At 41.2% G+C, this 13,190-nt stretch overlaps 1 protein-coding gene across 4 annotated transcripts in view; it reads left to right on the forward strand.

The window, feature by feature from the left end:
• Nucleotides 1-6,714: 6,714 nt before the first annotated feature.
• Nucleotides 6,715-13,190, forward strand: part of ADD3 (adducin 3) — a 123,815-nt gene continuing 117,339 nt past the window's right edge. Inside the window, exon 1 of one of the 4 annotated variants that reach the window (XM_032423473.1) lies at nt 6,715-6,902. The gene's annotated coding sequence lies outside the window, so the exon portion shown is untranslated. Of the gene's footprint in view, nt 6,903-8,364; nt 8,463-8,762; nt 9,098-13,190 lie in introns of those variants that run through there. The other 3 variants (XM_032423474.1, XM_032423472.1, XM_032423476.1) reach the window with 3 other exon arrangements.

Here is a 13,190-nt window from a genome sequence, read left to right on the forward strand (position 1 = left end):
GATTGGAAGAGTCTCAGGACCCTGAGATCATGACTTGAGCTGAAATCAGGAGTCCAACGCTTAACTGACTGAGTCACCCAGGTGGCCCATTTCCAATAGTCTGTTTTATTTTTTTCATAGCCCTCAGCATCTGAAAATACCTTTATTTATCAGTTAGCACCTGTGTTTTGCCAGTACAATAAAAGTTCATGAGTGCAAGGAAATCTGCCTGTTTTATTCCCTGTGCTATCCCTACCACCCAGAAGAGTGGCTAGCCCATAGTAGGAGTTCAGTAAATACTGTGGTCTCGATGAATGAAAATAAGTGAGTGAATTAATGGAAAATAACTTGAGGTGGGGCTACTTAAACAGGCTGTCAATAAACAAAGGCTGAGTTTTCAGGATTATGGGTTTGGGGATGACAAAATTCTAACTTTGCCCTACACAAACTCTTCATTCCAGACAAACAGGTTTACTTGCTGTTCTACCAACACACCTCATACTTTCCTGTCTCTATTTAGTGAAGAGACCTAGGTCATGCATTCACCATGAGCATGGCCCTGAGCAAAGTGTAGGGGGACCAGACTCAGAAAACTCACATACACACCTCTGCTCCTGCCACCTCCATCATCCAAGGCCCTGCTCCTCCATCTCCCCTGTCACAGTCCTGCTCTTCTTCCCACTCTGAGATATCCTCCCTGCTTTCTCCAGTAGGAATTGGCCTCTCTCTTCCCTGACTCCTTTTGGACTCTTTGTATATACTACTTACCCTGAATCTGGTATACTTACCCAATGTGTGCCTTGGGCAAGTTATTCGAGCTCTCTGAGCCTTAGTTCCTTCATTTGAAAAATAGGATTAATAATACTGATTTAGCAAGATTGATAAAATGATTAAATATAACATATATAAAATACCAAGCACAGCGCTTGGCACATAATCACTCATTAAATTATAATGATAACACAAACAATGAATCATGGAACACTACATCAAAAACTAATGATGTAGGGCGCCTGGGTGGCTCAGTTGGTTAAGCGACTGCCTTCCACTCAGGTCATGATCCTGGAGTCCCAGGATCGAGTCCCACATCGGGATCCCTGCTCAGCAGGGAGTCTGCTTTTCCCTCTGACCCTCCTCCCTCTCATGCTCTCTGTCTCTCATTCTCTCTCTCACAAATAAATAAAATCTTAAAAAAAAAAAAACCTAATGATGTAATGTATGGTGATTAACATAACAATAAAAAATTTAAAAAAATTATAGTGATAACAATTAATTTTTCTTCCTATTGATAATAAAACTATAGTAATTATGTCTTAATAATTATTAAAATGAAAAGTAACATTATTGACATGCAGATATTTATTGAGTATTCGCCATTTGCTAGGAGCTTCACATTTATTATCTCATATGTGGTGATTTTGCAATCTAGTTGCTTCACACATTTGTATTTTATTTCCCAATTAGATGTTTAGGGCATAGGCTATGTCTTAAGGTTTTGGGTTTTGTTTTTTATTTTAATCTTCCCAGGGCCAGACTAGTGCATAGTTCATAGCAAGTGCTCAAGAACTATTTGTTGCAAATGATATGATGATCTGTCGCTTTGAAATTTAGTGACTTGCATTAGGTTAGAATATAAGCTAATTTGAAAAATCAGACCAATTTGGCCTGCAGTTTAAAACTTGAGTTTATATATGTCAGCTCCTACAATAGCATGCTGGTGAAAACTCCACCTTCCATTCATTCAGTAAATACTTTGAACACCTACTATGTGCCATACTCTGTTATAGGCAAAGGCTTCTAAAATAGAGAAATGATGACATTTGTTTGTCTGTATTTTTGGCATGTTTATAAAGTCCATTTTTGCAGTTGCTTGTTCCTTCCAAGAGACTGGCTCATAAGCTTTATCTAAGCACTTAGAGAATATAGAGAACATACAACATAATGAATAGTTAGGCTCAGGAGTCAGAAAGCCTCAGTTTGAATTGCAACTCCACTATTGTTTTGCTCTGAGATCCTGGGGAAGTTACTTACCCTCTTTAAGCCTCAGTTCCTTCATCTGTAAAATGAAAATAATAATAGTATCTACCTTTAGGGATTATTGTAGGTATGAAAATAACGCATCTGAAGCATTCAATACCGACATACTGAAAGAACACAACATATTAGCTATCATTAAACAACTAGCTCATATTCCTCTACCAAGCATACTAAGGATACTGGACAAGAAGAACGCACCTTTAAACTCATTTTTGAACAAGGAGAGAGGAAATGAACATATGCATAAGTTCCATTATATGTCAGGTATTAGAGTAGAAGTTCTCCACATGTTATTTAATCCTCACAATAGCATGGTGAAACATATTATCTTACAGATGAGGATATTAGGACCCAGAAAGGTTAGTATTTTAACCAAAGTATGCCATAGAAATGGTGGAGCCAGGGCTAGTCCTCCTCTGAATGCTTCTCACATAATGAAAAAGGACCCACCTACATTTCATTCATTGTGACTCTTGCGATTCTACATACATTGCATTGTTCCTATAGGATAGCAGTGCCCAAATTTTGATACATGAGAATCACTTGGGCTTCTTTAAAAAAACCTCAATCCAAGGCTCACCCTAAAAAGATTCTAATTCAAGGATAGGGCCCAACAATCAGTATTTTAGGAAATACCCCCAGGTATTTCTGTTCCAAGTGGTTACTGATCACATTCTAGAAATAGTGCCGTCAGGATTAAAACAGGATTTAAAATCAGGTAATTAGGACATATATACTAAAGATTAGCAGCTGAAATCTTAAGGCCTATGACCATGTGATGAAATGTAAAGATAAACTGATATATTTTAGGTTTCACACACCAACTGCATACTTTGTATTCATTTTATAGTTTCTCTTCACAGAAACTGATTTTGTATGAGTTTTTACGTCCTACCTGTGAATGGGCTTCTCATTCAGAGTATCTTATTTGTAGTAGTTGTTTATTGGCAGTTATTTATTTAGCTATGGTGATTTTAAAAGTTTCACCAAATGGAAAATGAATAAATGAGGATAAATACCTTTTTTTAAAAAAGGAGACCACTGAGGGTGATATTTAGTTAATGTTACAGAAATTTATCAGGCCTGATTACTTAAACAGTTGTATAAGGATCTGTCAGGTATTTGGTTGAAATAATTTCTTTAAAAGAAACCATATAGGTCACATAGTACTAATAAAATATGTTGATGAATCTTTGAGTATTGTCCTGATTATGTCTCCTCAGGGAATGAAGAACTCATTAGCATGAGTTTCATGTCAGTCCTTCTTACTCTGTTCCCCAAGTACTTTCCAGACAAGCATGGCATAAAAGGGGGATCAAAATGTATATAGCATGGCAAAGTTTCAAATGAATGGCTCATCTAGCCCTACCAATTAAGTACAGGACAGTATGTAGTATGATAAGGCTGTTGTGCATCACTGAGTTTACTTTTCTGTCTGAGAACTTTTTCAAAAAGGTAAATTTTGGCAAAGGGATGGGGAAAGCCATATAAATTCTTAGCTCTTCATATTCAACTGCATATGCATATTCCCCAGTCCAGGAAAAAAAGCCTCAAAGCCTAGAAGTTGTTAAATTGGAAGCAGCAGGGTGCATATGAGCGTGTGTGAACACACACACACACACACACACACACACACACACACACGGAGAGATGAACCGATTTGCTTTCTGAAACAATAAGTAGTAAAACAGGTTGTTTAGGGTAAAGTCCCTTGAACTACATAATTGCTTTTAAATACATCTGCCTATAATAATACCTTATATTTACATAGTCCTTTGAAAACTTCAAAGCACTGTTCCATTTATTATTTCATTTGAACTTTGCAACCACCCTATGAAGTAGGTACAGCAGGTATTATAATCCACCACCTGAAAGATGGCTAAACTGAGGCACAAGGATGTCAAGAAACTTGTTTGAGGTCACATAACCAGTTGGTGTCACAACTAGAACTAGAGCACTGGAATTTTGAAACTTAAGCCTGTGTTTTCTTGGCAGAAAGTGTCTCGGCTACTGCTGGATCTACCCAGAGTTCATGTGGAGATTTGTGGCTACAATTTAATTGGAGAATACAAATCAGGCATGCCTAAAGAGCTCTACAGAAAGGAGATTGTTTCTCTTAGATCATGACTGTGTTAGAAAAGGGAGGTAGAGGATAGAGTCAGTTGTTTTAGACAAAGCAAATTGCAAACAAACAAAAACACTTTGTAATCAGTTTCTGGATATTTTGGGGGCTATTCATTCATTAATTCGTGTATTCATTTTTTTTAAGTATCTATTAAGTGCCTTTATATAAGAGACTGTACTCAGCACTTTTAGGAAGATACAGAGAAATGCATTTAATTGGGAGGGGGTTGAATTATACAGGTAATTGCCATTTTATTCATTGTCTATTACCACCTGGTAAATGAAATGCCTTCCTTACAGAAGAGCAAGATAAACAAAACCAGATGAAGAAATTGGGCAACTAATTTCCTTCGATTCTCTCCCTGTAGGAAGCATGCTTTTTTTAAATCAAGGTGATAAATTGGCCTGCCAGATACACAAAACACCAAGTTTGCTATGTCATCTAATGTAACACAGACTTTAACTGTAATGGCCCCTTGAAACTAGGGAGAGTGGGCTTAGGTCAGTGCCAGGTTCTTTACCAGGAACACCAGATCAGGATTGAAGGGAAAATGTTACTATCTAATAGCACAAAAAGTAACTTCCAAAAAGCATCTCTGAAGGCCGGAATTAAAGTCTATGATACTTTCCCTTGCCTGGCTCTTAAACTTTTCCTCTTGGCAGGCATACTTAAGGATGTAGACAAAAGGGAACAGAGGCACCAATGGGCCCAAGGAAACAACCAACAGAGTTGAAATCCCTGTCATTTGGGTGGAAGATAAGCAAGAGTTTGCCAATGAGTGTTTCCTTGGAAGTCACTTAAAAAAACCCAAAACAACAAGAAAAAAACCCACAACATTTTCCTGGAAAAATTTCTTCACTTTCTAGTGTAAACCCAAAGGCAAAATTTGTGCTAATGTTTGCACACACTGTTAAGTACTTGTTTGATATTCTTTAGTTTATACTACAGGTACACAAATAGTGTCACTGAGTGAAACTATCGTTTTTTGTTGTGGTAGGTCCTGCTCAGCCCCCAGTGTGGGTATATGAAACTGTGTGTATGTTCATACGTGTTGTTTATTTGCCTTGTGTGTGTCTATGAAGAGTGGAGAGTCAGAGTAAAACCCAGTTCTGTCCTTAACTCTGTCCCCATTTTGCTTCTCTGGGTTTCCATCCTTTCCATTTATAAAATTACAGGACTGGAGTCAGTGAGCTCTAAACTTTGTTCCAACTCTACCATCCAGCAATGCTCAGTTTTTAAATGCTTTCACTATTATTAAACATTATGTACTCCACTCAGTCGATACCCTTAGCAATATAGTAGGGTCCTGCTTCAGGAAAACTGGTCATAGTTACGTACAAAATCTTAAGTCAGATAAAATTAAGTTTATTCATTTTATAAAAATGATTATTTGATCTGCAAAATAATTCCCAAATGGCAGTAAATAACAAACTCTGGTTATACATTTAAAATAAAGATTTATTTTTAATCCAAGTTTTCATGAAAAGTAATCTAGAATGAGACATACTTGCATTAATTAACAAAAATATAAGCAAATAAATGTCATAAAATCATAGTATTTTGGAATGTTAAAGGAAAATTTCAATCCAACATCAGTATTTTACAAAACAGGGAACTAAGGACCAAATAAGGTTACATACTAGCTCAATATCACACCTGTAGTTAACAAAGGCCCTGCAAAGAAAATCAATTGCAAAACATTTTCTATATCTTTCTCTATTCATATTTTGAGGCCACAACTCTACATTTACCTATGAAGAAAATAATCAAAGCTGTCCATTCACTGCTTAAATCAAGGATTATTAATTATTGAATAAAATTTAAAGTTATAATGCAGACTATCAAGTTTCTCCTGTACGGGCACATTACATTTTAATAGTCTAAAAAGTAGATTCACATGTACTTAAAGTAAGTTAATCTACTTATTTCCTTAATTTTGCTGATTTTTGAATTGCCACTGAAATAGAATAGTGCTCTGCTATTATTGTTTAGAATTATTTTAGATATTTTTTTGTTTTTCTATAAATAATAAAGTGATTTTTAAAACATGAACACACACTGAAATCTGTCAATAATATATTTTCTAATACCAACATCCGCTGAAATTCCAGGTATGCTTACAAGGGTTAGAAGGCTTGACTTCATTGCTCCCTGTCACATGAATGAGTTTTGTTATTCTTTTCGAATTCTTGTATTAAATGCTAATAACCTCCTTTTATTTGGTTATCATTTTAGTGCAATGATTGGAAATTAAATATTAGCACGAAATACTAACTGGTTTCCAGGCACACGGGTTTGTTTTTGCCATGGACCCCAATGTTTGAAGTTAGCAGGGCTCTTTAAAATATTCTTAAAACTAGTGAGCTTCCAGCATTTCATTGATTCACACTAAATCAGTTCCTCGATCATCCAGTTAATTTTAACCTTGACCTCCCACAGCTGTACTGCTTTACTCAGTCCCAAAAAGTCCCTGCTTCTGCTTCTTATGAAGCAATAGTAGAGAGGAGAAACAAAGCCCATTCCTTTAAGAAAGATTCCGCCTCCTTTTTTTTATAAGCAAGCGCCTAATGGTAACCGGGGAGTCTCTACTAAGTCACACACTTTACTACTCAGCATTGGGAGAAGCTGCTGCGGCTGCTGTCTGTAGCTGCGGCCGCCGCCGCGGGTCTGAGGCTGCAGTGGTTTCACTGCAGAACCCACACCTTCAGAAGACACACACGTCTACTACCCTGGACACAAGCAAGCCTTGCATCTTCCGCGGGTAAGCCGATCTTTTATCCATTTTGTCCAGAAACTGTGGGAAAGGGAATGATCATGGAAAAGATTGCTCATCAGACATGCTTAAAATGGATTATGGTAATTTGTCTTCCTTTGGGGGGGGGTTGTTTAGATTTGTGACTGGGAAATGCTCTATATAGTGGAGACTATTGTCTGATAAGTGCTCTTAACATACTTTTTTTTTTTTTTGCTAGTCATAGAAGGGCTAACCTTGATGCATGCAAAAGCTTTTCATTTTTTGCTTTATAAATGAAAAAAAAAAAATCCAGCCACTCCCAATATCTCTCTCAAATACTGCAGATATTTTTTAAACACCAAATAAAATGACAGGCTGAGCATTTTCTAAGTATTTTCTCCCCAAAGCCAGGAAGCCTTCCCTCGATCCTTTAGGGGTATTTAAAAATCATAAGGCATGGTTAGGTTTTGAGCAGATGGGAGATGGTGGTAGACTGAAATTTCTATAGCCTTAGTCCAGTGGAGAGAGAAAAGGAGGATAAATGAATCACAGTTTGTGCCAACACAAGATTCATTTTCCACACTTCATATGTGGGAAGAGGAAACTACATTTTAATTAGCACATTTTTAGGGAAGAGGGAGGGGATGAAGATGAGGGGGATGGCATGAAGTATTTGAGGGGGAAGAGAAGAGTCTGCAGAGGAGGAAGGAAATGAAGTGGACTGTCGCCAGTGCCTTGGAAACGAAGGGAGACAAGGGTGGGGAATGAAGTTTGTTCTGTTTGGTAGGGTGGGGTTGACTCAAGGGACCATGAATAACCAGAATGGCGCTTGGAGGGGTGTGCTTGCGAGTGGATTCGTGCCGTGGAGGACACGTGTGCGGGAGGGATGTGCAAATCGTGGGTGGCTGAGAAAGGTGTGCATCGCTGGGAGATCTGTTTCGAGAACAGGCTGGGGTGAGAAATGTGTCTGGGCGACGGCGGGTGGGGGAGGCCCAGTGTCACCTGTGGATGGATCCACATCCCTGCCATTGCACGTTGCAAAGTTTACCCAGCCCCAAATTCATTTTGAAAGCTGGCGCTGCCTCCCTCGACTTTTCCCCTCCAAGAAGCCAGATCTCATAAGGTCACAAGGCCAGGGGCCAAAGTAGGGGTGAAGACCCTCCACCGGTCTAAGTGGAGCAGGATTGAGAGAGCCCCTGCCCTGCCCCTCTGTGGAGGTGAGTAGGGGGAGGAAGCGCCCAATAGGCAAGTATGCTGAGAAGAAAATCTAGGCCCCTCCTATGGGGGGCGTGCGGAGATTGAACCTTAGCCGTGGCCTCCCCCTGAAGACCCAGCTGCCAGAGTAGGCGGCAGAGGTTGACTGAAAGCTGCAGCCCAGCCTCGGGACGGGGAAGGCTCGCTCAGGTTAGGGCGGACGACATTTCTGAGGATTCCTCCTCCTCCTGGTAGTCGGGTTTCCGTCGGGGTTATTTCCCCCTCCGACCCTCAGGGGACGCCACGGATCGGAACTGCATAGCGGGAGGAGGACGCTGAAGAGGTGCCAGGGAGCTGCCTAGCGCCAGGCCCTCCCAGAGGCCCGGCCGGCCGGTAGGTCCCTGCGATCGCGGCTACACAGATGTGGTGCTCGCGGGCGGGGAGGGGCCGCAGCGGGTGGAGCCAAGGCTCGCGAGGGGCGCGAGGGGCCGCGAGGGGCGGGGCCTTGAAGAGGCAGGGCCCAGAACGTCCTGTGATTCCGAGGGGCGGGGCCAGGTCGCTCGGAGGGGGGCAAAGGGCGGGACTAGGGGCGTTCGGGGGCTGCGAGGGGCGGGCCCCTAGGGGGTGGAGCCAGAGGCGCTTGGGGGCCTAAGGGCGGGGCTTAGGGGGGCGGAGCCAAAGGACGCTCCGGGGGCGCTCGGCCAGTCCCGCCAGAGCGCGAGCCGCCCGCTGGTAACGGTCGCCAGGGCGAGGGGCGGGAGGGGAAGGAAGGGGCTTTAAATTATTTTCTTTAAAAGCAGTGAGCGAGAGCTAGAGGCATCGCGACCCAGGTGTCTCCGCTTCCTGCTATAGAGGGCTCGGCGCCCAGGTCCCTCCCTCCTCACGCCCCCTCCCCTTCTGTCCTCCCCTGTGGAGCCGTGCGGCGCTTAAGAGGCGGCCGCGGCGGATCGAGCAGCCGCTGCAGCTCCGGCGGCCTCGGAGAAGGAGGAAGGGAAGCACAAAGCCCGCTGCGCGAGGCGAGCTGCGAGGTAATCCTGAGGGGAGAGAAGGCGCCGTCGTTGAGCCCCTCCTCCCAGCGGGGATGGCTGGCGCCCGCGCGGGCTAAACGGCGGAACCCTTCCAGGGGGTCGCGCGGGGGCGGGGAGCGCGGCGGCTTGCAGGGCCGAGGGGACTTCCTATTGGCTGTCCCTGCGGCCTCAGGTGAACCTCTCTCTTCCCGGGGGGCCGGAATGGGAGCCCTGGGCTAGTCCGAGGGGAGTGGACGTGCGGGGGAGGGAGGGCCTCTGGGCGCCGCCGGGTGGGCCCGACTCTTGGGCGTCCTCTGGTTTCCCTCGAGAGTACCGTAGGGAGTTCTGAAAATCGAGAGCTAGTTGAAGCGTTGGTGACCTGGGGACCTTAAGCTCTGAAGGTGTGCCCCCGAGGTTGCCGCGCTTGGAAAAGGTGGAGGTAAGGGAAAGAATGTTGGTTTGTTTTCCTCGTTTAAAAAACTTCCGTTACTAGTTGAAAGCGTTCAGCCACCTTTCTCCTGTAATCCGCGTCCCCATTCCCCTAGTGCGCACACACACCCCTACAAACGCTTACACATTAAGGTTGTGCTTCCTGCCTGGGGTGACAAGCAGAGTTGGCAGCGGGTCCACTTTGCTGGTGTTTGGGGCACGTCCAGCCTATTTGGAGGTATGCTATTATAGCTGAGGCAAGACCACAGAGACAGGTAGAATAAGCTAGGCCTCTATTAAATTGGCAAGAATGGCCTCAGGTGAACTTTTTTGTTGCAGAGATTTAATTGCAAGTAGGTGCCCGCTCAAAATGGGAGCGTAGTAAAACCACTAATTTCTTTGGCACGTGTGCTGTTGCAATCGACCACTATAGTGGTAAGGAGAGAAATGGAATTTAACTCAACCAGGAAGGAGGTTTTGAGTCGGGATTATATGCAAGTGTGGTGAAGGAGTTGATAAGATTCTGGGGGTTGGAACCAGCTACATAAACGTGTGTGCATGTTTATATTAAATTATACAATATTTCAGATTTAGCAGTATGAAATGGTTGCTTTTCTTGGAATGAAGTGCCTCTACATCATGCTTAGTATATCCTAATTTGGGCTTCAGAAGACTTCTAGAGTGTTGTTAAAGAGAGTAAGAGTGCAGGGTAACCCGTCGTTAAGAGCTTGACTATTAAAAAATTTGTGTAATTAAGGTATGGTACCAACTCATTTATAGCGTTACTTTTGGAGCATATGTGTAAAGTTTTTTGTATCCAAATCTTGATTGCATTGTAATTGGCCTCTAACTCGTTTTCCTTTGCTTAAATTGAGCAGATTAATTTTGCAGAGGGAGGGCCAGAAAAATATGGTTGCTTTTGCTACATTTAATTCTTCATCTTTTTAAAGAGTTCTTTTATTTTTTTTAAGATTTTATTTGAGAGAAAGCAAGTGAGAGAGAGAGCATGAGTGGGGGGTGGGGGAGGCAGTGGGAGAGGGAGAGAGGGAGAAGCAGACTCTCCACTGAGCTGGGAGCCTGTTGCGGGGCTCGATCCCAGGATCCTGGGATCATGACCTGAGCTGAAGGCAGACGCTTAACCGACTAAGCCCCCCGGGAGCCCCATCCAAAGAATTCACTCTTAAAAATTGACCTCAGGTGCTGGCATGTTGGTAATAGTTTTTTTTTAAAGAAAAAAAGTGGCCTATCAATTTTGAATGTTAAACATAATTTATCTCAATTTAAATGTAAATTAAGAGATAATTGGTTATGGGGCATTCAATATGTTGTAGCTTTTTACATGTATGATAACAGGAGGTTTGTTGGTAGACATTTGACATGACAGGTGATCATAAGACACCTGGGAAATATTTATTTTGCATAATAGAAGAATTGTATTTTCAAAATATGTTTTACATTCTAAAAGTGAAAAAACTGTACACTTTTCTATTTCTAACCCCTTTTTTCAATAATGCTGTACTGGGAAGAATGTGTGTTCCATTTGGTGATGTTTAAAGTGTGGATTTGGTCTTGTAAAACCAGAATGTCTTTTGAGACTAAGAGGACATAGCATCAGCATCAGCTCCTACACACAATCCTAAAATCTAGACTCAAGGTGGGGCTCAACTTCTGCAGTTGTGAGGCTTCCTGAAGTAGGTGTATCATGTCTGTTTTTGTTACACCTAAGCCTATACAGGTTGTTAGCTGTTTAATCTGTTCAGTGGCAAAGCAGTTGGTTAGCAGTACTGGGCAGCACTTACACATGTCCTCAGGGTATAAGAAGCATTTCTATTGAGGGAGGAAATCCTATAAAAGCATAGAAACCCATATCTGAACAAATTCAGTTTGTAGAATGTTGTGGAATGATGTCATAATATTAACTGAGTTGTTTTATGTAAAGTGTTTACAATATGGTCTGGTACTCAGTAAGTGTTTTATGACTTTATCATCACTAGTATATAAAATGAGTCTTTTCAGAAGGTGGTTATATCACACTACGTAGCAAGTGAAGACTAAGCAAATATTTGTAATAACCAGTATTTATTTCCTCTACCTCTGTGCCATAGTTTTATATGATTTAATTTACTTATTCCTCACGACACCCGAGCGACTAAACAGAGACCTAGGTTTTTGCCCAAGGATTCTAGGCACTAGGTGCCACAGGCTGGTTCTGAACCCAGAGTCTGACTCTAGAGTGAGCCCATGTAACTAGTGGGCCCTGCTATTATACTTGCAGTAGTAGTTACAAATCAGTGAAAGGTCTTCGAAGTATTCCCAAAACTACAGATATCCCTTGGTCTTGTTTAGCCACACCCTCCTGTATTAATACCACCAACACACCAACAGATTGTTTAAATATGAAGGGTGGTGATTAATCTGCATTAAGTAGAATCACCTTTTGACTTTGGAAGAGGATTCTCTTTTGATTCCTAAGTTTAGCTAGGATACTATATTTGGGCTAGAGTATGTTATCTTTTTAATTACTAAAGATATTAAAGTCATTTTTTTTTTTTTTTTTTTAAGCTTGCCAGATGTGCTGGGACCCAGCAGGCCCAGCAGGCACTAGTTTTCCTTGGAGAGATTCTGGTTTTGCACTAAATCAGTAAGGCTGATCTTCTGATTATCAACATTATATCAATCTAAGATGGATTGTCACTTAAATTTGTTCTAAATTCCGCCTGAGTTGCCTCCTAAGATTAGCCTTAAGATATAACTATGGCTTATACTTTGTCACTCACATTCCTCATGGAATTGTGTGTTGCTGCTTCACCAGTGTAGTTGATAGGTCAAGCAAATAAATTATAACGTAAATCAGGAGCTGGTTTCAGTACTGTTTAGAATTATTGAGAACTGAAACGTCCTTTTGTTGACAGTTTAGTGAAATATGTTAGGAAAAAATGTTTAAAAACAAGCATATGTTGAACTAAGAAAGCCCAAGCTGTATTGAAGACACAGGTTACTAATCTGTTTCTCACATAAATAAATACTAAATTTTTTGGCTAGAATTAATATTCAGTGCTGTTTCCAATCCTTTGGAAATGCTAAATATGTAGAGTTTGAATAGAAAAAAAATTTAAATGTCTAATCAGAGTGCTATTCTTTTTAAACATGGACACCTTATTTAAAATTAATTAAGGAGTTGTAGACTGTGTTAGGTCATTGAGGTTCAAAATGAGTGCCCTGATAACTGTCATGTCTTTTGTGTTAATGGTTTATCATTTGATCTTGGGGTCCATTCCAGTATCTTTTATAGATGAGATTGTTATGAGGTCTTTCGGGTTCTGCAAGTGACTAAGCTCTCTTGGCTAAGAGCCAGGACAATCTGAAATTTTTACTGTAATGGGTTGTATATATTCAGAATCCTTTATATCCTACAGGTTAGAAGTCTTTCATTGACTGAGGCTTGAAAGAAAACATGTCTGTTAACTCTTATATATCCCGTTTATATAATAACTAGATGAATTTATTTTTTCCTTCTAGCAGTAGCTGGTTATGAACACACATGTATATAATTATCCTACTTGGGGGATACTCTTCCTTTCATGTAAAGTTAATAATTATTCACCTGGCATTCATGCAATAAATAATTTGAGTATCAACAGTATGCATTGAACAATTTTAACTGAAAATTAATTATGTTAATTTT

This window comes from Phoca vitulina, unplaced genomic scaffold (genome assembly GCF_004348235.1).
Source record: "Phoca vitulina isolate PV1807 unplaced genomic scaffold, GSC_HSeal_1.0 scaffold28, whole genome shotgun sequence".
Lineage (NCBI taxonomy): Eukaryota > Metazoa > Chordata > Mammalia > Carnivora > Phocidae > Phoca > Phoca vitulina.